This window comes from Dasypus novemcinctus, chromosome 10 (genome assembly GCF_030445035.2).
Source record: "Dasypus novemcinctus isolate mDasNov1 chromosome 10, mDasNov1.1.hap2, whole genome shotgun sequence".
NCBI classification, from domain to species: Eukaryota; Metazoa; Chordata; class Mammalia; order Cingulata; family Dasypodidae; genus Dasypus; species Dasypus novemcinctus.
Window position 1 is genome coordinate 74,166,470 of NC_080682.1, and position 26,104 is coordinate 74,192,573.

The window sequence follows — 26,104 nt, forward strand, 5'->3', positions numbered from 1 at the left end:
GGCGGGCTGGGGGCCTCCAGATAGCTTCCTTTCCAGCCTTCAAAGGTTACACATTTCACTTAATTATTTCAAGTATTTATAGGCAAATGCGGTACCCAGAGAAGCCTCCCGCCCAGAGACAGCTCCTCCTCACAACCTACCACAGACTCTGTAATTAGAGCGGCCTGAGGAAGCCAGGAGAAGCTCCGTGACCCAGTGACCCGGCAGGCTCCGGCTGAACCAAACCGCGTTTCATGTAGGAGGCCCTCCGTGGCGCCTGGGACACACTGGCCCCGTAGGTTCCTCGAGGATTAATTCCCCAGAGGGTTTCTCTCCCCTCTCGGATGTTCTCTCAGTTCCTCGGAGTTGGAAGGGAAGTGAGGCCAGAGCCCTTGCAGTTCTCGTACCCACCTCAAGAGCTGCCTGATTTTGAATTGGGCAAGTTCTTTAACTTTATACGCATCCTTATAAAAAGCTTTGGTTTTCACATGTAGCAGAGTGGCTGTTTGAGTGCCTTTATGTAATGGACTGTTGTTTAATAGAGATAGCTTATAACAGTCATTTAGCACCAGTGCCTGGCAACGTGCAACCAATAAAAGTTGGGTATAGGCATACCTGGCTTTGTTGCACTTAGCAGATACTGCTGCTTTTTTTCTTTTTTTCTTTTTTTTAACAAACTGAAGGTTTAGGGGAACCCTGAATCAAAGCAAGTCTGTCAGGTGCCATTTTGCCAACAGCATGTGCTCACTTCATGTCTCTGTCACATTTTGGTAATTCTTGCAATTATTTCAAACTTTTTATTGTTATTATATTGAACCTTGAAGCCAGGTGATCTGGGACCTGTGATTTTTGATGTCACTATTATAATTGTTTTGGAGCTCCACCATCTGGGCCCATATAAGTCAGTGAATTTTATTTTAAATGTTGTGTGTGTTCTGACTGTTCCACCGACAGCCTGTTCCACTGTCTCTCCCTCTCCTCCAGCTTCCCCATTCCCTGAGTCAACAATATTAAAAGTAGGACAATTAATAAACCTACAATGGTGTCTAAGTATTAAAGTGAAAGGAAGAGTCCCATGTCTCTCACTTTAAATCAAAAGCTAGAAATAAGCTCAGTGGGGAAGGCATGTCGAAAGCTGACATGGGCTGAAAGCTAGGTATCTTGTGCCAAATGGCTAGCCAAGTTGTGAATGCACAGGAAAAGTTCTTGAAGGAAATTAAAAGTGCTACTCCAGTGAACACATGAATGACAAGAAAGTGAAACAGACTTATTGCTGATAAGGAGAAAGTTTTAGTGGTTTGGATAGAAGATGAAACCAGCCACAACATCTCCTTATGCCAAAGTCTAATCCAGAGCAGGGCTCTAACTCTCTTCAATTCTGTGAAGGCTGAGAGAGTTGAGGAAGCTGCCAAAGAAAAGTTTGAAGCTAGCAGAGGCTGGTTCATGAGATTTAAGGAAAGAAGCCACCTCCATAATAGTAAAGTGCAAGATGAGGCAGCAAGTGCTGATGTAGGAGTTGCGGCAACTTATCCAGAAGATCTAGCTAAGGTCATGAAGGTGGTTACACTAAACAACAGATTTTCAGTGTAGACAAAACAGCCTTCTATTGGAAGAAGATACCATCTAGGACTTTCATAGCTAGAGAGATGTCAATGCCTGGTTTCAAAGCTTGAAAAGACAGGCTCTTGGAAAGTGGCTGTGGCTCAATCAGCCGGGCTCCTGTCTACCATATGGGAGACCCTGGGTTCGTGTCCCAGGGCCTTCTTGTGAAGGCAAGCTGGCCTGCGCCACAGAGAGCTGACGCAGCAAGATGATGCAACAAAGGGAGACAAGCAGACACAGAAAAACGTGCAGCGAATGAACACAGAGAACAGAAAGCAAAACAAGCTGCAAGGGGGAGGGAAATAAATAACTAAATCTTAAAAAAAAAAAAAAAAAAAAAGGCTCTCTTGTTAGGGGCGAATGCAGCCAGTGACTTAAGGAGAAACCAATGACCATTTACCATTCTGAAAATCCTACGGCCCTTAAGAATTATGCTAAATCTACTCTACCTGTGCTCTATAAATGGAAGAACAATATCTGGTTGACAATACATCTGTTTACGACAAGGTTTAGTAAATATTTTAAGGCCACTGTTAAGACATACTCCTTAGAAAAAAAATTCCTTTCAAAATATGACTGCTATTGACAATTGCATCTGGTTACCCATGAGCTCTGATGGAAATGTACAATGAGATTAATGATGTTTTTATGCCTGCTAAACATAACAGCCATTCTGCAGCCCATGGATCGAGGAGTAATTCTGACTTTCGTGTCTTATTATTTAAGAATACATTTCATAAGGCTTTTGCTTCCACAGAGAGTGATTCCTCTGGTGGATCTGGGCAAAGTAAATTGAAAATCTTCTGGAAAGTATTCACCATTCTAGATGCCATTAAGAACATTTGTGATTCATGAGAGGAGGTCAAAATATCAACATTAACAGGGGTATGGAAGAAGTTGATTCCAGCCCACATGGATGACTTTGAGAGGATCAAGACTTCTGTGGAGGAAGTAGCTTCAGATGTGGTTGAAAGAGCAAGAGAAATAGAATAGAAGTGGAGCCTAAAGATGTGACCAAATTGCTACAATCTCATGATAAAATTTAAACAAATGAGAAGTTACTTCTCATGAGTGAACAAAGAATGGACTCTACTCCTGTGACGATGACGTGAACATTGATGAAATGACAACTAATGATTTAGAATATGACATTTATTTAGTTGATAAAGCAGCAGCAGGGTATGAGATTGACTCCAGTTTTGAAAGAAGTTCTACTGTGGGTAAAATTCTATCAAACCACATTGCATGCTATAGAGAAATTTTTCATGAAAGAAAGAGTCCATTTTTGCAGAATACTTCATTGTCTTATTTTAAGAAATTGCCAAAGCCACCCTAGCCTTCAGCAACCACTGCTCTGATAAGTCAGCAGCCATCAACATTGAGGCAAGATCCTCCACTAGCAAAATGATTATGACTCATGAAAGGCTCAGATAATGGTTAGCATTTTCTAGCAATAAGGTAATTTTTAGACAAAATGCTATTGCATACTTAATAGACTACAATATAGTGTAAACAGAATTTTTATATGTACTGGGAAACCAAAAAATTTGTGTGGCTTGCTTTATTGCAGGGGTCTGGAACCAGCAATCTCTCCGAAGTATGCCTGTATTATGATCTCTGTTATTAACTCAACACTACTTACCTACTAAGCCAGCTCTGCTTATGTGCTGTTTCTTTCTTCCCTGTCTCTAAGATAAACCATAATTTATCATAAATCAAGCTCTGTAGCTTTGATTTATAGCATTGATTTATACTTATCCTGACAGAGGAAACTTCGAAGTTTTAAGCCAATCTCTGCAGCATTAAGAAATGAGAAGTGCTTTCTTACCCTGTCTTGCTCCCTCTCCTACTTTATCATCCAGTCATTCTATGTACTGGCTTTCTACTCTAGCTAGGCTTATAAACTACCCTGTTTATTAGTCTGTCTCAGGTATCCTCCCTCCCTCTGAAATTAAATCACACATGGTCCTGCCACTTATTTCACACTCTGCCCTTTGCCATCTGATACCACCTTCCTTGTGTTGTCTTGCCTTCTTTAAGGTTGTTCTTTATTGTTCCATGTGTTTCTTCATTTTCTTCTTATTAGAGAGGGAGCCTCTTGAAGTTAGGGACTGTGTCTTAACCCTTAGATTCTGTTAGCATAAAGTATAACATTATGGACACAAATAACTACCCAAACTGCATGAATATATGAATGAATGAATGAGTGAATGAATGATGCCAGAAGCTATTCTGAAGAAGGAGAGGATGTCTTTTAGATTAGAAACATAAGGTCATAAAGAAATACCATGCTATGTTAAACTTTGGCACTCTTCTGTCCAGGATTCTGATTCTGACAGATACATGTTAAGAGTTATGAAAAGATATTGCTGTTTTCAAGTTCTAAAGGTCATGGAGAGATTTCAAAGCATTTCCATGCCCCTAATACGGTGGTTCTTAAAATAGGAGCAGCAGCACCTGAAAACTTGTTAGAAAAACTCTACCTCGGAGTTTTATTTTACTAAATAAAAAACCTTGGGGGTGGGGCCCAGCAATATTTTTCAACAAGTGTTTAACCCAGTGATTCTGCTGCATGGTAAAGTCTGCAAACTTAGGTCCTAATGAATATCACACACATAGTGCTCTTCCAGGGCTTCTTAAACTTTAAAGTGTATAAGAATTAACGGGGATCTTATTGGATTACAGATTCTGATTCAGTAGATATGTAATGAGGTCTGAGGTTCTCCGTTCCAAATAAAGCTCCCACCATGCTATTGGACTGCAGGTCACATTTTGAGTAGTAAGATTAAACCACAGATAGCAAGAGGGTTTCATCTTAAGGGTCATCTTTGGATAATTGGTAGTAACTTTCTGTAGCACTTCTGAAAAAGATTCACAGGGTATATCTGTCTAGTTTAGTTGGGAACAGTAACCTGATGAATTAATAATGCCTATCATAGGTACAGAAATGAAAATGGTAACATGCATGCCATGTATTTGCCATTTTTTATTTCCCACTTAAATCTATTTGTTGCCAAGGTCATTCTTTGGGTTCTAAGACTCCCAAATATATATTAATATGAAAAAATAGTGGATTTTTTTTTGTGTGTTAAAAGTAATTTTTTCCCTAATATTCTAGGATTTGGTGAACATATGAGTACTTATGTTAATGCTGTGTGATTTATGTAACTGAAGTTTGTATAATTTCTCATCTTTCTTAATCAAAGACAAGTGAATCTTTTAGCCTTTTTCCAAATTTCTTCCTTGCCTCCTCATCCCTTAATAATTTTATTTGTACTTTCTTGGAACATTTTTCATCCATCTTTGTATCTTTCCTATAAATCCTCATTTTTCTTTTTTAAAGCAAAATAATTTATCATTATAACCAGACAGAAGCTATTATTTTCCTGGGGCAAATGAGATAATTACAGGATTTCTCCTTAAATAAGATCATCTCAAATTATAAAAATGGCCTATTAGGCTACTCCTTTAGTATGGGCACTGTGTAAACATGAAAGAAGTCATTTGAAATCAATATGTTTGGTTAACAGTGGTAACTAAAGAAATCATTGGTTCAGAGAATGGCAACCTGCTCTGGAAAGAACACCCTATTTAATGGTTTAAAAAACTTTGTTTTTTTATTATATGCTCTACAGACACAAATGCAAAGTTTAAACAGCCCACCATTTAAAATCCCAACAGTGATAACTCTTCTCTCTTTTTCTTCTGTCTGACTCTAAACTGTCAAAACCACCCAAACGTCAGCAAAGAACAACTCAAAAGTTATACCAAAACTGGCAGTATCGCCAAATCTTCTGATTAGCTCAGACAGCTCCTGGTTGAGGGAGCCCTCCTCACATCAGGAAGCACCAGCTGTACTCATCTCTGATCCTCAACATCAGCCACTAGTTTGAGTGTGAATAGATTTTCAGAGCTGACCCTTAAGTGACCAGACCTGTCAACTCATCCTTATCTGAGTTAAAGATCCCTGGCCGCACCTGACCTCCCAAGAAGACAGGGCTGTGAAGATCCTGCAAGAACCTAAACCCCAGTCTATGAGAAAAGACTCAGGGATCTAGGGAAAAAGTCAACCACCTCTTTGAAACCCGAGGCTAGAAATGATGAGGGAAAATATTGGGGATCTCTGTAATAATATGAAAAGCAAAACATCATGGATTCATTGGGGAGTAAAATAAATCACACCAGCTTATTTTCAAAAGCATAATATCCTACATTTTCTACAACATGGGCTGGCAATGTATCTCAGAGAGAGCACAAAGGCTCACCTTTTAGTGGTGGCTGAGTAGAGAGCCCACCCATCCCAGACTGCAGAAAAGCAGGGGCAGGAACCTTAGGAAGCTCTTTAGAAAGCCTTCCAACCACTGCCGCCTCTACCATCACCAGCAGCTTCTGATCTGTTTTCTTCTGGTTGGGTCTGCATGAAAGTCAGTAGCACAGTGGTTATCACTGGGTTGTTTTTGAATGCTGCAGACTGTGAGTCCCCTACTTGTGGATGCTGGAGCATGGGAATATATGTGAATGTGGGTGTGTGTTACAGGCATTTGAGGCAGAGGCCCAGACTAAATATCAAACAAATATATAGTTCACCATCAAATGATCAGATATGGAGTATTGCAGTCATTCCTTCAATGACTAAATTATTTTTTGATTTATATATTTATCTTTTTAAATGTTTTAAAATTAATAGATCACAAGGAATGTTACATTAAAAAACAAAAAAACAAAAAACATAGAGGTTCCCATATAACCCACTCCCCACTCACCACCACATCATTTTTGTAAACTGTATTTTTTTTAAGATATATGTATCACAAAAAAATTGTTACACTAAAAAATATGAGGTCTCTATATATTCCCCACCCCTCCACCCCACTCCTCCCACACCAGCAACCTCCCTCATCACTGCAGCACCCTCATCGCACTCAGTGAACACATTTTGGAGCACTGCTGCACTATACAGATAATAGTTTACATTGTAGTTTATACTCTTCCCCCAGTACATTCAGTGGGTTATGGCAGGATATATAAAGTCCAGCATCTGACCCTGCAATATCATTAAGGAAACTCAAAATCCCAAAAATGCCCCCACATCACATCTCTTCTACCCTCTCCCTGCTCTCAGCAAATACTGTGGCCACTTTCTCCACCTCCATGCTAAAATTTCTTCTATTACTCATCACAATAGTTTTATAGTAGAATATCAATAAGTCCACTCTAGTCCATATTTTATTCCTCCATTCTGTGGACCCTGGGTTGGTGATGTCCACTCTACCTCTAGTTCAGAGGGGGCTTAGATTCCACATGGATGATGGATGCAATTCCTTTGCTTACAGCTGTAGGCACTCTTGATTCCCTGGTGTGGTGGTTGACCATCTTCATCTCCCTGTTAGCTGGCCTGGGTAAGACCAACAAACCAGAGAGTAGGAGTCGCCACTCTGCTGAGGCTCAGGACCCAGCTGGCACATAGGCAGTCCAGAGATTCAAGTCTCCTGAGTATGGACCATCCCTAGCGCCAACCACAGGTTCAGCAAAAGTGACAGAAGAGGCATGTGTAGAAACAATGACTAAATTATTAAGTGCCATTTACTGGGCAGGCTTTGAACATTAGGATGGGGAGTAGACAGGAATAAGGTCATGTCTTCTCATGGTTCAAAGAACAAAGTAGCTGCTGTTTCCAAGCCTGAAGACTACGCTTTCTTACAACTAAAAACCTTTGAGCACTCACAATCTGGGAGAGGGGAGAAGTGGCAGGTGGAAGCAAACAATTAAAAGAAATAAATGACTAATAGTATAACCAATACCCAATTAATAGAGGCAGTACAAAATGTATAGTGATAGAAAAGGCACAAAGGAGGGTCAACTGTTCATGGGGTTATCGGTTATTTTGACTAATTCAGCTTTCTAATAAAAAACTGAAGAGTAATGGAGAGAAATCTCCTTTTGTTTCCATTCTTACCGTTGAAACTCTACGAGGTAATGGTCTATTCTCCTACCTCTAGGAAACATGTCTTTGTTGTTTCTTGCCTCATTTCACAAAGAATTTGAGGAAAGACTATATTCAGTGAAATAATGGCTAAATATAAATAAGACTAAATATAATAAAGAAAAACATTGTTTAACACAGACTGGAAATACCTTTGCTTTCTCTACTGGGAAAAAGATGGGTGGGGGATAAGTCATAGCAGTGGGAATATAAAACACATCTCACTCCCTTCCATATTCAGGCACTGGTAAATAGGAAGCCGGAAATTTCAAAGCCTGCCAGTGCTGGGTTATTTGAGAGGAATCAGTGGGTGTTTGGATGTTCGAGTCCAGAGCCCAGGGGTCAAGTACATGAGAAGAATTCAGTTTCCTGGGACAGGGTTTGTGTGAAGGACCCCCAGAATTGAGTAACCAGAGCAATGTGAGGAGACTCCTGCTGGGGACAGAAGCAAGAAATGTGCTATGCTATCAAATGCCTTGAGTAAGTAGATTTTTTGTTTTGTTTTGTGGAGAATTTTTTTTTTTAAAGAGTTGAGTTTTGAATCTGGATAATTTTGGAGCAGGCACAAGAGATAGATATGAGCGATATCCTGGGTTTAATGGGAGCAGAAATTCAGAGTCAGAAGTGGCCGTGAGAATGAAAAGTGTGCCGCCTATCCTGGTCTCCCCACGCAGTGACTTGCAGAATCCTAGGGAGAGGACTGGACTTCCTATTTCGATGTGAGATGGGATTATCAAGAGAATTTAAAATAAGAATGTTGTCCAAGAAAGAGTTGGGACCAGGAAAAATGGAAATAAAAGATGAATATCAAGGCTGTATGTATCAGAGAACAGGTGAAGTGGGAGAAGAGGGAAGTAAAAGTTTATGGATTCTCCAGTCCACACAGTTGGCTATAGCCAAGTCAATACTCATGGTTTGGTGAAGAACTTTCTGCATTTTGGAGTTATCAATGTCTAGTATTGTACCTGTAAGCAATAAAGGTAAGGAGAACTGTGCTGAATACATCCAGATTCTAGACTGGCTTCTACCCAAAAGCTTTTTGTTTGCTTATTGTTTTTAATTCTGTACCCACTTTTTCACCATTTTAGATGAAGAAAAAGCTGTTTATCATTTGAGAGATCTAGTTAATTTACTTCCAAACTAATCTTTTTTAAAAATTATATTCTTTGTTTTGTGTTATCCGTTCTTCCCATCCATTAGCCCAGACAACCAGAGTCGACCTAGTAATAATAATGATGCTGCTTAAGAACTAAGATTTAGGAAGATAGTATGTGCCTGGACTGTGGTAAGCATTTTACACACCTTATCTCTAATTCTCACAACAATCCTATGGGGTAGCTGGTGATTGTCATTTTCACTTTACAGAAGAGAAAACTGAAATCTAGACAGGGTTAAGTACCTTATCTAAGACCCTATAACTAATTAAGTGGAAAAGCAGAGTTTGAACCCAGGCACTCAGATTCCAGAGCCTAGATTCTAAGCACTAGACACTATACTATCAAAAGGATAACCATCATTATGATAACAGCAGAAATTACAGCAACTCCCTTTCCCCAGTACTGCTAAGATTTGCCTTATACACACGAAACCCCACAACACTCCTACATGGTGGCATGATGAACCTACTTTGCAGATAAGGAAAGAGGCAGAGAAGTTTGGTAATGGTCCCAGGGTTGGGGCAAGTGATGGGCACCTGTCATGGGGATCTGCTTGCACAATGCTCAGACTGAGGCAGAGCTGCCTATTGGTGGTCCCTGGGAAGAAAGATGACTTGGGCCAGTGGTCTTGAAACAAGTAGCCTAAGAATCACCTGGGGAGCTTGTTAAAGAAACAGATCCCCCTCAACAGACCTAGTATTCAGAATCTGTGAGTCTGAATTTTAAACAAGCACTTGGGTGACTTTGAATCACTTTATTTGGTGTCCTTGGCTGTGCATTAGAATCACCTGGAGAACTAAAAAAAGTACTGCCGTCTAATCTCCACCCTAAGATCCGGATGAAATTGGGTTAGGGTAGGGTCCAGGCACTGATGTTATTAAAGCTCTCCAAGTCCAACAATTTGAAAAGCATTGCTTTAAGAAATGCTACAAAGTGTTTTGTTCTTGCAAAACTTTAAAGTGGAAGCAGGTAAAGACTGTGACAATAATCTGGATATTTTTCATCAACATTGACAGCCAATGTGGAAAAAGGCCAGGCCTCCTATTTCTGAGCGAGATTTTCTTTCTGAGAGGCGTGCTCAGCCAGTCTGGCTGCCGGTGCAGCCCAGAGGTAGGCAGGCCTTTGCCAAATGCTGCCTCCTGGTCAGCTCTGTGGGTGGGAGGGAGCGGCCTGCCACTTACCGGCTCCCGGGCCTCCCCACGCGGAGGCTGAGCCATGATCCTCCCGGAGGCTCCCTGGGCCTGGGGAGCCTCCAGGGGGCTAGGCGCTCCTGGCCAATCTCTGACCCACAGGAAGAGGCCGGCAGTGCCCAGGTTCAGGACTCTTGAAGGGGGACTTGGAGTAAAGTTACCTCTTGAAGGGCTGTGCTAATAAAAGGGAGTGCTGGTGTGAAAAATCTCCAGACAATGGATAACTTAAAAAAAGTCACTTGGAGTTTTGGCTTGCATTATATGATTTTTTTTTCTTTTTTAAAAAAATTATTTAAAAACATTTTTTAAACTATCAAGTTTTTTCTTTTAATCCTGGATTTTTAAAAAAAGATGTATTTATTTATCTTTCCCCTCCCCCTCCCCCACCCCCATCCCTGCACTGCTGTTTTTCTTTTGCTGTCCGTGTCCGTTTGCTATCTTATCTACTGTATCTATTTATCTTTTTGCCTTCTCTTCTCATCTTTCTCCTCTAGGATTCACCGCAATTCAATCCTGGGGATCTCTGATGGGGAGAGAGTTTCCCCTGTCAATTGCATCACCTCAGTTCCTGGTCTCTGCTGCGCTTTGGTTTGACTTTCCTCTTCATCTCTTTTTTGTTGCGGTGTCGTCTTGCTGTGTGACTCACTTGCGCAGGCACTGTGGGCGCTCGGCTCACTGCGTGGGGACTGGCTCACCATGCAGGTGCACTTTCGCTTCTTTTTCACCAGGAGGTCCCAGGGATCGAACCTGGGTCCTCCCATATGGTAGGCGGAGGCCTTATCATTTGAGCCACATTCACTCCCTAAAATTTATTTTTAATGAAAGCATTTATCTTATTTACAAGAATATTAGGCTACTATTAAAATTACTTTGCTAACCTTGAAAACATGCTAAGTGAAATAAGCCAGACCCAAAGGGACAGATATGATATGATTCCACTTCTATGAAATATCGAGAATAAGCAAATTCACAAAGACAGAAAGTAGATTAGAAATTGCCAGGGCCTGGGCTGAGGGGGAGTAGAGAGTTAATGCTTAATGGGTACAGAATTTCTGTTTTGGGTAATGAAAAAGTTTGGTAATGGATGGTGGTGATAGCATACAAGTGTAAAAGTAATTAATGCCACTGAATTATATACTTAAAATGGTTGAAATGCCAAATTTTAGGTTATATATATATGTTACCATAATTTTAAAATAAATTTAAAGATGTTTGCTAATGTTTTGATGTATTTACATATGTATAAATATGTTGATAAAGAGAAGGAAAAGGAAGGAAGAATCACATCAAACTGTTAACAGTGGTTACTTCTGAGGGGCAAATTAGGGGTAATTGCTCATTTTTTCATTTCACTGTTTTCAAGCGTTGAAATTATTGGTAATTTTAACTTTTCCGTGGATTTTCTATATCTTTCAAATATGTATCTTTCTTCATTTTAACCTTTCATTTATTCAAGGAACACTTACTAGGCCCTTTTATGAACTAAGCCCTGTAACAAATGTTAGTGATATGTAAATAGATAACTCTAGCTTACATTGCACCTCTATCCTCCACCTTGTCAAGCAAGAGAGGGGCAGCCCTCCCCTCCAAAAACAAACAAACAAAAATTTGGCTAGCTATCTGGGATTAAACTCCAGTTTATGTTAAAGAGAGGTTATCTATTAACAAAGTCACTTGTTGACTGAGAGGCGGGTTCTCTCCTCCTAAAACAACCAGGAATGGTTACTCCAGAGACTACGCATTTTCTCTTCTGGGGAGTCAACTCCTAATAGAATCCTTCTCTACCGGAGTGCCAAGACCTCCGCTGAGCAATTCTTTCCTGACTGATCTCCTAAGCTGCTTCCACAACCCACAATGCAGGCCTGAAGACAGAGTCCTCTTCCTGCAGAAAGAGAGAAGATGGAGACGAAAATGGACCCAAGTATGCCTGAAATGAACCCTGCAGGGCACATGTTAAAGGGATTTCTTGTTAGCACCACCCCTTGGCTGAGCTCAAAGCTGGTCTAAAAACCGTCAACAAAGCAGAGACACCCATGAGGATCTTTAGGACCCTGAGATCATTTGAAGCCACTAAACATAAACAGCTGTGCTGATTTCCGTTCCCCTCCAAACTCAGGGCAAAGAAAACCTCAGAGCTCGATGGATGGAAAAGAACAAAATATACAAGGATTTTCTTTTTCTATTTTGTCCTAGAAAGATACTGTTTTACAAACAGTGGGGCAAGATAGCATTAAATCTTTATTTATTTATTTTTAATTGCCTGGCAGCTTTCTTGAAGATCTGTGTTGCGCAAGGAATTTTAGACATTCACTGTCTCAGTGATGGTTTTATCAGCGTGTTCTCCCCTCGGCAGTCTGGAAATGCCTCAAATATGAACCTAAGGAAGTTAGCCTCCCTAGTGCTGCGCTAAAGGCTGCCAAACATTATCATCCTGGCCTTGTTGTTTCTACAAACACCATCTTTTCAAATTGTGAGATATTGAATGAACGCCCATTCAGAATCATGGGCCTCCTAGGGTTTTATCCTTCCCTAGGTGGGGTGGCCATGAAGGATTGGGTTTGGTGAGGGTTAATCCAGTCTTCAAATACGTCTGGACTGCAAAACTGACTTGCTGCTGAGTTACGAAAGGCGGGCTTCTATGACCTCTTCCATGACCATTTTAGCTCTTCTGTGCCTTTGACCCAGTGTTCTTAACTTTCAATCCTGCCTGGGTTTCTGGAACCCCCTTTTCCTCTATTGTCCCTGCAGTGGAACTTTGAAAGAGCCCACTTACTCTTTGTTTCCAGGGTTCTTTCTGAGTGGTAAGAAAGAGAGAAACAGTGGGACTGGGGTCAAACAGACCAGAGTTTGACTCTTGACTCTACCTCTTATTAACTGGTGGGGCCTCTCTGAGCCACAGTTTCTTCTTCTTCTTTTTTTTTTTTTTTTTTTTAAAAGATTTATTTATTTATTTAATTTCCCCCCTTCCCCTGGTTGTCTGTTCTTGGTGTCTATTTGCTGCGTCTTGTTTCTTTGTCCGCTTCTGTTGTCGTCAGCAGCACGGGAAGTGTGGGCAGCGCCATTCCTGGGCAGGCTGCTCTTTCTTTTCACGCTGGGCGGCTTTCCTCACGGGCGCACTCCTTGCGCGTGGGGCTCCCCCACACGGGGGACACCCTTGCGTGGCACGGCACTCCTTGCGCGCATCAGCACTGCGCATGGCCAGCTCCACACGGGTCAAGGAGGCCCGGGGTTTGAACCGCGGACCTCCCATATGGTAGACGGACGCCCTAACCACTGGGCCAAAGTCCGTTTCCCCACAGTTTCTTCTTCAGTAAAATGGGAATGATGATAACGATTTCACACAGTTGTATTTGAGATAATGGAGGCAGAGGACCTGATGTGAGTCTGAAGCCTTGTAGGTGATATACCCATTCATTCAAATAATATTTTAGTGCTGAAATGTGCCAGATAATATAGTAATCACTGGAGATATAGCTAGAACCAAAGTTCTTTTTCCTTCTCGTGTAACCTATAATGGAATCAGGGAAACGAACAGTAATTACATCGTCACCAGTGAATGTGTAATTACTAAGGCAAGAGTTACATTGACAGATAATGAACCTAGTCCCTCTACATGGTCCAGCCAGCCAAGTCTTCTCTGAAATAATGTTTGGGGTGAGATCCACAAGAGAAAGAAAGGACTGGGAAAGACCGGAGCTTTTGTTCCCCCTGCCAGTGTGCTTGGGACGGAGTTTCGGGGCAGTGAGGGGCAAAGAGCAGGGCTCCCTGCCCCACATCTCCATGCCCAATGTCAGGGTCTCGGTTGCTCCTCTGGAAGCCCCTTAGTGAAGTGGAAAGAGTCCCATAGACATGCACAAACATGGTCTGCCACTTAACTGATTGTGTGACCTTGGCCTAGTCACATAACCTCTCAGAGCCTCATTTTCCTCACCTTACAAGGTGGTTAATAGGTCCACCTCCTGAGATTTGGGGGGGAGAGGGGGGGAGATTAAATGAGAGGCAGTAAAGTAGGGTATAATGGTTAAGAGGAGGATGACTTTGGAATTTGACTGCATGGGTTTGAACCTAGCTCTGCTACTTACTAGCAGTATGACCTTGGACAATTTGCTTAAATTCTCTGTGCCTCAGGTTTTTCATCTGTGAAATGGGGCTTATAACAGTACCTTCCTCCTAGGTACGTTGCTGGGAGGATTAAGTGAATTAATATGCGTAAAACACTAAACTGGTTACTGGCACCTGATTTGCATTATGTAAGAGGTTGCCATTGTTATGATTATCATATTTCCTGGCACATAGTAAGCACTCAATTTACAGTCCCTTTCCCACCTACCGTGGGGTTACCCTTACATAACCCCCTCTTGTGGATGTGGCTAAGTGTGGAAATTTCCACTGCTAAGACACTGAGTGAAGAGCCAGAATCTGAGGCTGTGAGCCCAATGCGGATCCCTGCCTCTGAGAGGGGCTGAGGGGCAGCTTCCGACATCCTGGGGGATGGGAACTGTATCCCCCGACTGGGACATTTGCAATGGACCAGGCAAGGAAAAGAAGCTAGCGAGGGGTGATGGAACTCTCTGTAAACACTTTCCCTGCTGTTCTGCAGCCCTGGAGAGGCACAGAAGAGGTTCGGGCTCTTTCATTGCAGCCCTGGCTCTCCTGGCCTGGGTGTCCCCCGCCTTCTCCACAGAGAGGTGCACAGCCAGGCAATGAGCAGGTCTGTTTCCTCCAAGGAGCCATCCATTCAGGTTGCTGCAGGGGCCATCAAATGCAGGCATCTGCTCTGCTCACACACCAATGGCTGCTTTGATCACAAATGCCTGAGATGCCTCTTCTCGGGAGACAGGCTTTGTTTTCCAGGACCACCTCTTCATGCCAGTATCTTTCTGACTCTTTCAAGTCCACAATTAAAATCAATACCCCACGATCAGCCCAGGTACCATGGTAATCCAGGCACAGGATGCCACTGTGACTGGTGGCAGAGTTTGGGGTGTGAATGAGATAGTTACGTCCCTGGGGCTTGAACTCAATTAATCTTTTCAAACAATCCTCTGAAATAAGGGTTGCCTCTTTTCACCAGTGAAGAAGCTGAGGCTCAGATATGTGAAGGAGTAATTTGCCTAAGGTCACACACCAGGAAGCAGTAGAGCTCGGATTCAAATCCTGAATTTGTCTGATTCTGAATTCCAACCTTTTCCATGACACCCCATTTGATTTCAGGGACCTGGGACTGAATGCCAGATTCTGTCTCGTACTTGCTGTCGTTTGGGCAAAGCACTGCCCCTCTGTCACAGGGGGACTGATTTACCATGGGCCATGGGGTGGGGGTCCTGGGCCAACTGTCCTTGCTCACACCTTCCTTCAGCAAGTGGCTGAAAGCAGGGTCCAGAGCTCCTGGGAAGGAAGAGGGTGCTTCTGTCTTACGTTGGAGGGCGGGGGCCACCCCATTTTACAGATGACAACACTGAGCAGAATTCAGGAATAGAGACTGCTGAAAACCTGGAATCTTCTATGAGCTCCTCTCTTTCCTCCTTCCTGTCCTTACTCCCTACACACACACACACACACACACACGCATGCATATACTGTCCTCATGCAGGCTGCATCTGGCAGGAAAACATGCCAACTGAGGTGTTGAAATCCATGGAGAGTCATGATTTGGCACCTGTGGAGTACTTTTCAGCACTCTGGAATGACAGCTTATTCGTCCACAGAACCCTTCCAGAAAGGTTGTGTCCGTGCCATCATGGAGGGAGGAAATCAGAGCAAAGGCTGTGAGTCGTCTCCTTATCCCTGCTTGGTGGCGGAAGCCACGAGGCCAGTCATGAGTACCTCCCGCTCCTGGTTCTGCTGTTCAAATTCCAGGTGACCTTGGCAAACTCACTCACCCCCTTTGAGCCACAGCTTTCTCATCTTCAAAATAAAGGATTGGGAAGTGGCTGCGGCTCGATCAGTTGGGCTCCTGTCTACCATATGGGAGGCCCCGGGTTCCCTTCCCAGGGCCTCCTTGTGAAGGCAAGCTGGCCCGTGCCCGCAGAGAGCTGACGGCCCCCGCCTGTGGAGAGCTGGTGCAGCAAGATGATGCAACAAGGGGAGACAAGCAGACAAGCAGGGGAACGTGCAGTGGATGGACACAGAGAGCAGATAGCAAGCAAGCCGCAAAGGGTAGGGGGGATACATAAAAAATAATAATAAATCTTTAAAAAAAACAACAAAATAAGGGATTGTCCAGTGGCTCTCTGCACGGGCTCTCCGGACCCACAGGGGTCATAGGATATGGAAATGGCTGTTATCCAGGCATAATAATAGCTGCCATTTACTGAGGACCTTAGACACATTACCAGGTGCCATATGAATAACTACCTGCAAGGTAGGAAGAGCCACTGATTTTACAGATGAAAGCACTGAGCAGTTTACTAAGTGGCAGAGCTGGGATTCAGACCCAGGCTGTCTGAAGGCAATGCTCATGTTTTAAACTATCACGCACTACTGCTTTGAGGGGGTTGCCTCTCTCTTGGATTAGGGTTGTCTGTGGGCAGGGATGGGGTTTCCAGCTCTCCTGTGGGTGTCCCACCAGCACACAGCCCTCTGGGATGAGCAAGCACTGTGCAGTGGTGTGGCAAGGGCTCTGGTGGGCTTGATGAATCAGAGCAGGTGTGGGCGTTGGGTGGACAGTGCAGCTTCCGGGGGAGGAAGGCACAGAGCCAGCTGCTCTGGGCCCGACCTCAGAGGTGCTGATGACGCGTGGAAGCAAGAAGTTCAGTGGGGAGAGGGAGCAGGAGGTCCTTTGCGCATTCCTCCCCACTCAGCACGGCGCTCCTGTCAGAACCAATTGCCATCGCATTGCGTCTGCACCTCAGCACTCCCTTTCAAAGACACTGACCTACTTTCTGTTGGGTAGAAACGGATTCAGAGCTCCCAAGCGAATGCCTTCTTCCGCTAGTTGTGAAAGGTGGCAGTTATTCCCATCGTCTGCTAGGTACAATCCAGTCTCCTAGCCTGGGTCCCTACAGCCCTTCTTGCCCTGCCCTTGACCACTTCTCCACTGTCCCCTCCTGAGTCTTTCTGGTGCCACATGCTCCAGCCCTTTCCAGACATGCCCCACTCTCTCACGCCTCCACGCATGAAGAGGCAGGACAGTGCAGAGGTAAGCGCAGTCCCCCTGGAGGCAGATCTCCTGTGGTCCTACTCTGTCTCTGCCACTTGCTGGCTGTATGACCTTGAGCAAGTTACTCAATCCATCTGTGCCTTAATTTCTTCACCTTGAAAATGGGTCGATAACATTACCTACCTTGTAGGATTACTGTGAGGATCAAAGAAAAAAGTACATGTAAAGAGTACATTTGAAAAAAGCTCCCCAGGTGATTCTATTATGCAGCCCGCATTAGGGACCACGGTATCAAGCTGTCATCCTCAAGAGGGCAGAGATGCTGTCTTACTGTGCATCAAGTCCTCAGTGCTCAGGTAGCACCATGCATGACACAGAGTTAGTCTTCTGGAAATAGTTTTTGAATGAATGGACAACTCTATTTATTTGGAAGATTAACGTGTAAGCAATATTTCCCTCAAAGCCAGGGACCCAGCCACTAGCAAGAACCAATTTCAGTCTAAAACCAACAAATCATGACCCTAGTCATTGTGAAAAATGCAGGTTGAGGACTCTACTACAAGATGTTGAGCTGAACTCAGCCTTTTCTGAGTAGATAAAGTTGATATTTAAAACCAACTCCTGGACAAACTAGGAAAAAAAGACTAAATGAGACCCATACAACACACAAAAAGGAAGGAGATTTCAACAATAAGACAGATTTTCAGTAAGTCAATGTTTGGATGTTTACTCCAGGTTTCTTGGTTTCTGTGAGGCTTCCAAGTTTCAGGTTCAGACTACAAGTGGACAAATCTACTTCCTGAATCCTCACACATAATTCCAGATGGAAACACAGGGAAGTGTTTCGGACTAGCTGTACTGCTGGAACCCAAGATATTCTTAGCACAATGGCATGGGTGACAAGCCAGGCTTTTTTTCCTTATGTGATTGATGTCCAATTAGGCTGCTGAAAACTAGGTCAGCATTTCTATGCATGGGGGAAAAGGTTGGAGGGGGGCATGACCCAGTATCTCAGTGTCATGTTGCGTTTTGCTTTTTCTCTTGTTCTATGCTGTCCAAGAGTGCTTCATCTGAGCAACCATTAGCATATGGAATATAAGGAAATTCTGTGAAGAGGGCCAGGGTGCAAGCTTTGCATTAGTCAAGATCAATGGCGGGAAAAAAGCAGGCCATCCAGTGTTCTTTGACAGAACTCAGATGATAACCAAGAAGGGACAAAAACCTTCAAAATGTACAGCAACAAAGGTCACATTTCTTCAGCTTGTACCTTGCTTGTACTCCATCAAGACCAAGGAGGGTAGGCTGTACCAAAATGCTTACACTGACCCCGTGTTGGGACAGGCAATATGAGAGGAAGCAATACCAAGAAAGTCAATACCTAAAAAAAAGACTAGGAACAAACATTTCTCAAATGCCCACTCTGTGCTAGGCTCTTTATTACAGAAAACATTTATTTTTGCAAGGTAGAGTACGGTCATTCCCTGTTTATGATGACAAAATTGAGGTAAAATGAAGCTAACTAACCACTTCAGTTAGTAAGAGGCTGAACTAGGTTGTGAACTCTGATCACAGACTCCGAAGTCTGTATCCTTCCCACTAGGTCATGTCTTGGGGCAGAGTTCTAACTCTGCTGCCATGGTGAGGGCCACCCTGGGCTAGCAAATAAGGGCAGCGAAGCGACTGCACCTGGCCGGGGGAGTGAGCAAGGAGGAAGCAGCTGGTGGTGATCCCCTCACCAGGTGTTCTGATGCCAATGTGTCCCTTGGCCTGTTTCAACTAGAGCAACAGCTCTCCCAGGGAGTGGCACTGGACAGTGCTCTGCTGCTGGCCACCTGTGCAGAGAGCAACAGGTCACCCCTGTCCATGTCAGGGAGCCCTCGAGCGGGAGGACAGGCTCCAGGGATAGTGGCAGAACATGGCAGCAGATGCCACAGAGCTGGGGCAGAAAGGGCTCCTTTTCCAACCTAGAGAGAGTTACAAGAGGGAGTTGATGCGACAAGGAGTCTCAGCTTGTTGCCGAATGGACTTAGACCTGATGTGGCATGTCGGGACTAATGGTGGGCCCTCAAATCCATCTGCATGAGCCAAGTTGGATCTAAGATCTCATTCTACAGAAAGGAGGAGCAAGGCAACACCAGCTTGGTCCCCAGTGGGGGTGACATTGGGAATATGACGTAGTGGCCAATTGAGGATAGCTCAGAGTTCTGGCCTTGACTCTATGACCACAGCTGAACTACTTTGACCCTTCTGAACCTCAGTTGCTTCATTATGAAATGGTGATAAAACTAACACATACCTCCAAGATGCTCATGGATGCCTCTTACCATTTCAGTCGTCCTGCCCAGCGTCCGTGTGCCTTGCTTCTAACGGTCTGCGCCTGCGACCTTGCTCAGAGGCCTGCCTTTGGACTTCAGATGCTGCTTCATCCATGAATGCAAGAGCTGGAAGTGACCCCCTTGACTCCCCTGGGTTAGCCCACACCCCATAGGCTGGGCTGCATGAAAGCCCAGTTCCTTGCCTTCAGGTGGGACAAACTCTGAGGTGTAATTTAAGCTCCAGAGCTCCCAGAGGCTGAGGCTGAGGCTGGGACTTTGCCTGAAATTTTATCCCTGCTTCATCTCCTTCCCTGTCTTGCTTGCCCCCTCTCCAAATTCCTTCTCCAGGGGTCACTTCTTTACTACATCACAAATCCTCATCTTAGGGTCAACCTCTGAGTAAGCCAATCTAACACACCACCTCAGTGAATTATTGTGAAGATTAAATGACATATCATTCATTTCATTAGCACACAGGTACTAATCAATAAATGGCAGCCACTGTTAATTATTTTTACATTGATCCATGTGGAATTGCCAATATGACTATTTTTGACTCACATATGGTAATTTCACATGGACCAACCTAATGGTATTTGACAGTTCAACTTACTGAAATTCTCCCACCAGCTAGAGTGAAGAAATCTTTTTTTTTTTTCTTAAAGAAAATGATAGTCTGTCCTGGTGGGTTCCCAATTCAGTGTCTTTTCTCCCCGGACTGTCCTTCTGTAGAATAATGATGGCCTCAAATGTTTCTTCCGGTCACTGGTGTTTGGGCACTACCGGGCTGGGGCCAGGAACTGTTGCATTTGTTATTTAACCAGAAAACCATGTGAATTTGGCCCCACCTAAAACAGGAGAAAGGGCAGGGGTGTGGGTGGGGGAGAGAAATCAATGTTTGTCAAGTGGAAAAGGACCAGATCGTAAACGGGAAAAATGTTTTCAATGTCACCCAAGGACAATATTTTATAAATATACTTTCATCTTCCTCAAAAGATGGCTTTGAAGGTCTCCTTAATGCAGGCCGTCATGAACTGACTCTTGGATAGGGCATGGTGGATTCATGGTACATTTCAGCTCCAAACACTGCACAAATGAATAGCGTGTTGGTGTCTGTGTGGCGCTCCCGGCTGACAGAGACATATAAAGTAAATGGAAAATTGCTGTTTATATTTCCTCTAGCTATCACTGCTCCAACCACATGACAATGGGGAAAGCTTAGGTTACAAACAACCTACCCACTATCTCACCCAAAACACAGCTCCATCAGCACCCCCTCCCTCCCATCACGAGGCGCCCCCGTGGTGGGTCAGAGCCCCATGCAGGCATGGCTTCAAACACGGAGGAGACCAAGCGCCCAGGCAGAGATGGGCTGGTAGCAGGTAACTGAAAGAGAGAAAATAAATCTAAAAATCTAGGGTGGGGGAAGGCACCAAGTGACCTACTCCATCGGCAAGTGCCCGGCACAGGTAACGGGTGAGAGCGGGTCTTGGCCAGGACCCTTCTCAACCTGGGCAGGCAGCAAAATCTGTCCTGAGCGAGCGGTCCACTGTCCGCAAACCTCGCAGCCTGGGTCTGGGGCTGTTGAGTGTTCAACAGCACAGAGAGCATGACCACGATATGATTTATATGTTACTTGATTGCTTACTGTTCATTCCTGTCCCTCCCCCCCACACACACTCACGCGCACACACTAGAAAATAAGCTCCATAAGGGCAGGGATATTTTCTGTTTTGTTCATTGCTGCATTGCCAGAGTCCGGAGCTATGCCTGGCACGTGGCAGGTACTCAGTCAATGTGTTGATTGAATAATTTGAGGATAATTGCCTTTATCGTCCATATGCAAAAATCCCTGCAGAAGCCATGAATGATATTGAAGCATTAGATAAGATTTGATTTTGCTCATTTTATTCTACTTACTAAAGCAGAACGTTCAATCCAAGTTTAGAAGGATTTGCAACAATAAGGAGTGAAACAAGGAAAGCTTCTGCTTTACTGGAAAATATCATTAATCAGAACATCCCTGGAGACGTGGATGTTTTGTCTGTAGAGCACAGCATTTTTAGATGTTTCCGAATATCCATATGTTTAGCGTTAGGTAGCACCAAGCTATGAGCTTTCTCAGACAGAAAAATTCAAATATTTGGTTGAGGAGCCAAATGGCCCCACATCTCAGACTTGGGTTTCCAGGGGGTACATATGGACAGGGGTGCCCGGTGAGTCATCTGCTGCTCACAGAGTGGGGAAGAAACTTGTGGCCTTTGCCCTGCTTTAGACAAGAACCACAACCCCCTTGGAGAAGTTCTGAGCCAGTGCGGGGATTTTTCCCAGTGAGTCTGCATGTGGCCGGAGCTCTCAGATGGGTCCCACTGACATCTCTTTGGCAGAACAGCCACACCCGAAGTAACAGAGGGCCCACAGATGTCGCACTGGAGCTCCGCCATGGAACTGCAGCCTATTTCTCTCGCAGTCATTACTGGCCCCATGCACACCCGTCAAATCACCGGGGCCAGAGAGTGGCAGAGCCTGAGCTGTGTGGAAAGAATTCCCAGCCCCACTCCCCAAATCGAGAGGAGAGAGCAAAGGCCTTCAAGCATTTAAGTGTACGGTCCAAGGCAGTTTGACACTGTTGTGCCAGCCAGTGAGGGGTCCTCTGGCCCAGAGAAACCCAGTGCTATCCAGCAAGGAATGGGGAAAGGGGCCTGGCCTTCCTCAGTCGTGTCTCTAGCTAGGCCATTGTCATCCTCATGGCCTAGGGTGGGAGCGGACAGTCCTCACCCATGGCCAGGGTGGGCATCCGGCTGAGGGACTGGCTAGGTGGGCATGCCAAGGTGGGAAAAGCAGAGGAAGAGCCTAGAAGACGGCCCCATTTGGCTGGGGGTCGGGGTGGGTCTGGGAGCCAATGAGCGACTGCCCATAGCCTCTAGCCACGTGTGACAGCCAAGAACTCAAAATGAGGTAAATCCAAATCAAGATGTGCTCTAAGTGCAAAATGCCATGAATGTTAGAGATTTCATATGAAGAAAATATAAACTATCTCATTAATAATTTTTGTATTGATTATGTGTCGAAATGATAATATTTTGGATCTATTGGGTTAAATAAAGTCTATGGTTTAAAAATGACTATCATCTATTTCTTTTTTATCTTTTTAAAAATGTGACTACTAGAAAATCTAAAACTACAGGCACGGCTCACATTGTATTTCCATAGGACAGCGATGGCCTGAAGCCTTGCTATTCTAAGTGTGATCCCAGGGCAGCAGCAGCTCCACTTGGGAGCTTGCTAGAAATGCAGACTCTTGGGCCCCGCCCCAGACCTACTGAAACAGAACCTGCATTCCCAGCAAGATCCCCAGGGGATTTGCTTGCACATTGGAGTTTGGGAGTCGCTGGCCTAGATCATTCCCCAGCACACCTGGCTTCACGGTGGGCAGTTGGGCCAGCATTTGAGGGCCATGACCCCGAGATTGTTGCAGCAGGAACCCTGGTTTGGAAGGAAGGGAGCCGGGCTCTACTCCTGGCTCCTCTGCCTTGAGAGGTCTGTGTGCCCTTGGTTAAGTCACTCTGGGGTTAATCTCCACCCTGCAAATGAAGAACCTGGACTAAGAGGCCTCGAAAGGACCTGCATGAGCTTTCTCTCGGCATCAGCTGGTGCAACAGGAGCTGGTTCCTTTCAGGAAACTTCTTTGACAGATCCCTGGGAGGGTTTTGGTTTCACCTTGGCTTTTGCACTGATCCCATTCCAAGGGACCACACAACTTGGGGAGGAACCAACACACACACGCAGGCTGTGGCCACCTCCTCTGGGCCCTTTGAACTTTATTTTAATAAGTTATTAATTGATTAACTTATTTTTTTTGTTTCGGTAGATCAAGCATTTACTTTGTGCTGGGACCTATACTGAAGGCTTTACACACTTTATCTCACCAGGGCCGATGAGGTAGGGCTCAGCATAACTCTTTTTATAGATGGGGAAAGCAAAGCACAGACAGATTAATTAAGTTGACCAAGATCATACAGCTAGTAAGCAGTCAAGTCTGGATTTATTCCAGGTAAACCTAACTCCTCATTCTTAACCAAAACCTATCTCGCTCTGACCTGCTCTGAAACTCCTCACAGTTGTGTTCACCTTAGCCTCCCAGCTGCCAGGTCGCCTCTTCTCAACCTGCTCTATTTGGCTTCCCTCACTCTGCTGACATGGAAACCGCAGAGGACATCAACCCTGCTCATTGTCCCTGTATCCTTTCAGTCATAACTATAGACACAGAAGTCCGGATGTCATATTCCTGCCCCAACCAGGGAGCAAGTACACAAGACAGGTATGTTGACTGTTGATTCAGGACCCCCTGCCCAGACTTTGGACATGCAGTCATGACTGGCAAGGAGAGGAGTGACCTAGAAGGGCAGCCCGGGACTCTGTGGGGTGGCAAAAACAGGAACGAAGAAAGGAAAGTATGAAAACAGACAGATAAATGTTGAATCAAGTCATTGCACAACAAACCTGAGCTTCTTTCCCTAGCATGTTTGATTCTCAGGACGGTTGGTGTCAGGCACTTGTCAACCATGACAATTTCTCTATTTCAACTCAGTACCTGCATTATGACAGTCTCATGGAAAGACATTCTGTCCTGTTTTTGCAGTGAATCAATATTCAGAACACACACACTCTGGCAAGTCTGGTGAACTAAATTTGTCCCCAAGTGAAATAATCTGAAAAGGGTTAATGCTAAAATAAGCCTGTTTCTTTTTTTTAAGATCCCTCTCTTCCCTCATGAATGATTTTTTTCTTTAAAAATAACAACTTGCACAGTTAATCACGGCAATGCCACCAGAGCCAGAAATCAAAAGGCCATTTAATTGGCTGGTGATGAACGTAGTCTGGGGTGGACTTGCCCTGCCTGGCCTATGCCTTCTACCCCGCCAGGCTGCCCCCATTCTTGCTGCCAGCACTTCCCCTAACTAGCATTGCCCTGAACCCTGTCCCTGCATTCCACCTTTCTCTCCTCTTTCCAAACCTGGCCTAAGTTCCTGGATCCAGGCTTCTCCCTTCATCTCTAGATGATGTCTTCACACTTCCTTTGGCCCTGACGAGTGATTTTGACCTTGGCGTGCTAACCTCCCTGCCTACACTTTGCCTTGGCCCTCTGATTGTAACCGTCTCTGGCTAGCCTTCATGACTCTGCCCCAGCCCTGGCCACATGGCCTTTCTCCTGAGCAAGTTTTCCTGCACCAAAGGGACAAAGAATGGGACAATGGGAGTGGCCACATTGAACCTGGGATCTTCCCTCTGCAGAGATTCCCCGAGTCCATGGGAGGATGTTGTGGGTACCTGCAGCATTTTCCCTCTTGGTGTCATAGAGCCAAGGAAGGTGCAGGCAGGCCTCCTCTCCTAACTGTGCTGGTTTCTCATAGCTATAATGATCATATGATTTTTCATCCAAATGGCAGTGGGAGGGGACTCTATTAATGTGTGTCTGGATAGACCAGCACTGCCCTAGACTAACCGGGGTCTATTGTGTCCTTACTCCTAGCCCAACTTTCTTCCCAGTGATCAAGTCTAGTGATAATTCTATTCCTGCATTGCACAATACGTGCTGAGAACCCCTTTGTTCAGTATCTTTCAGATTTGTCCACAAGGGAACCTCTGACAGCAGAGGAGAGCTGATGTGGATACCCCGGGGGGAGGGGAACACAGTGCAAGGAGCCCACATAAAGCCTGAGAACAGAATTTCTCTTTGAAGTCTTTCAAGGTCATGTAAATTGTGTCAATCTGTTTAATCGTATATCCTTCCTTATTTTTCCTTGATGACCTATGAATTTCCCCCTCAAAACTTCAAGTCAAGTGGAAGCCTAGGGAGCGGCTTGCTGCAGGTTTACCCTGAGGTCTTGTGGATGCCCTAGTGCTGTGGTGTAGTCTGAGAAACCTGACATTAAAAGAGCCTCTCACCCAGCGGGGAGTGGGAAGTGCACAGAGACCTTCTCATGCCTGCTATGTGCAAGGTGTTTGCTGGAGTAGATGAGAATGGCAGACCCAGGTCTAGCTCAGGGCCTGTTTTGCCCAAGCTCTTGGCTTTCTGCGGAATCTTCTGCTCCTCTCTAAACAACACAAATAGGGCCAATAAACGCCATCCAAGATCCCTAGGGAGCTTCATAATTGTGCAACTGAAGGCCCTAGATGGGATTCTTTGAGTGTGAAAAGGAGCCAACTCTGGGGGAGGCCCACCCCAGATGGGAGACTTTTGTGGGGGTCCTAGCTTACCTTCACCCCTGCCATGCCTTCTGAAGAAACCAGAAGACGAGAGGCTTACCAGCAGACCCATCTGGAGTGTGTGGTTTGCAGCAACTTCACCCAGACAGAGGCTGGGGCCAGGGCTGGGGGCCCGAGGTCCCGGGTGGGATTTCCTAGACTCAGCTAAGCATGACCTCCTCAGTGAGGCCTGACTTAATTCTGCAAATAGGACAAGGCCCTCATCTCTGCTCCCAGAGAACCCCTGTGTCTCCCACTTAGCAGACTAGCAGAGTCCTGCACCGCTCACACGCAAGCACACACACGTGCACAGAAAAACAACCGCACAGTCGGGCCCAAGAACACAAGTGGCTCTTCCCTTTCCTCTGGCCCCAGCAGTCGTTGGCCGTGGCCGAGGCTTTGGTACATCTTGTGCTGGATTCCTCCCCTCCTCCGCCTCCGCTCTGCAGACTTACAATTTCCCTGGAGATGAAAGGCTAATTTAAAATTAACTTCTTACTCCCGCCTTTCTCCGTAGCTCCAGGGAA

At 44.9% G+C, this 26,104-nt stretch overlaps 1 protein-coding gene across 2 annotated transcripts in view; it reads right to left on the bottom strand.

The window, feature by feature from the left end:
- Positions 1-26,104, bottom strand: part of NAV2 (neuron navigator 2) — a 741,011-nt gene that overhangs the window by 395,619 nt on the left and 319,288 nt on the right. The gene's annotated exons all lie outside the window — the stretch shown is intronic.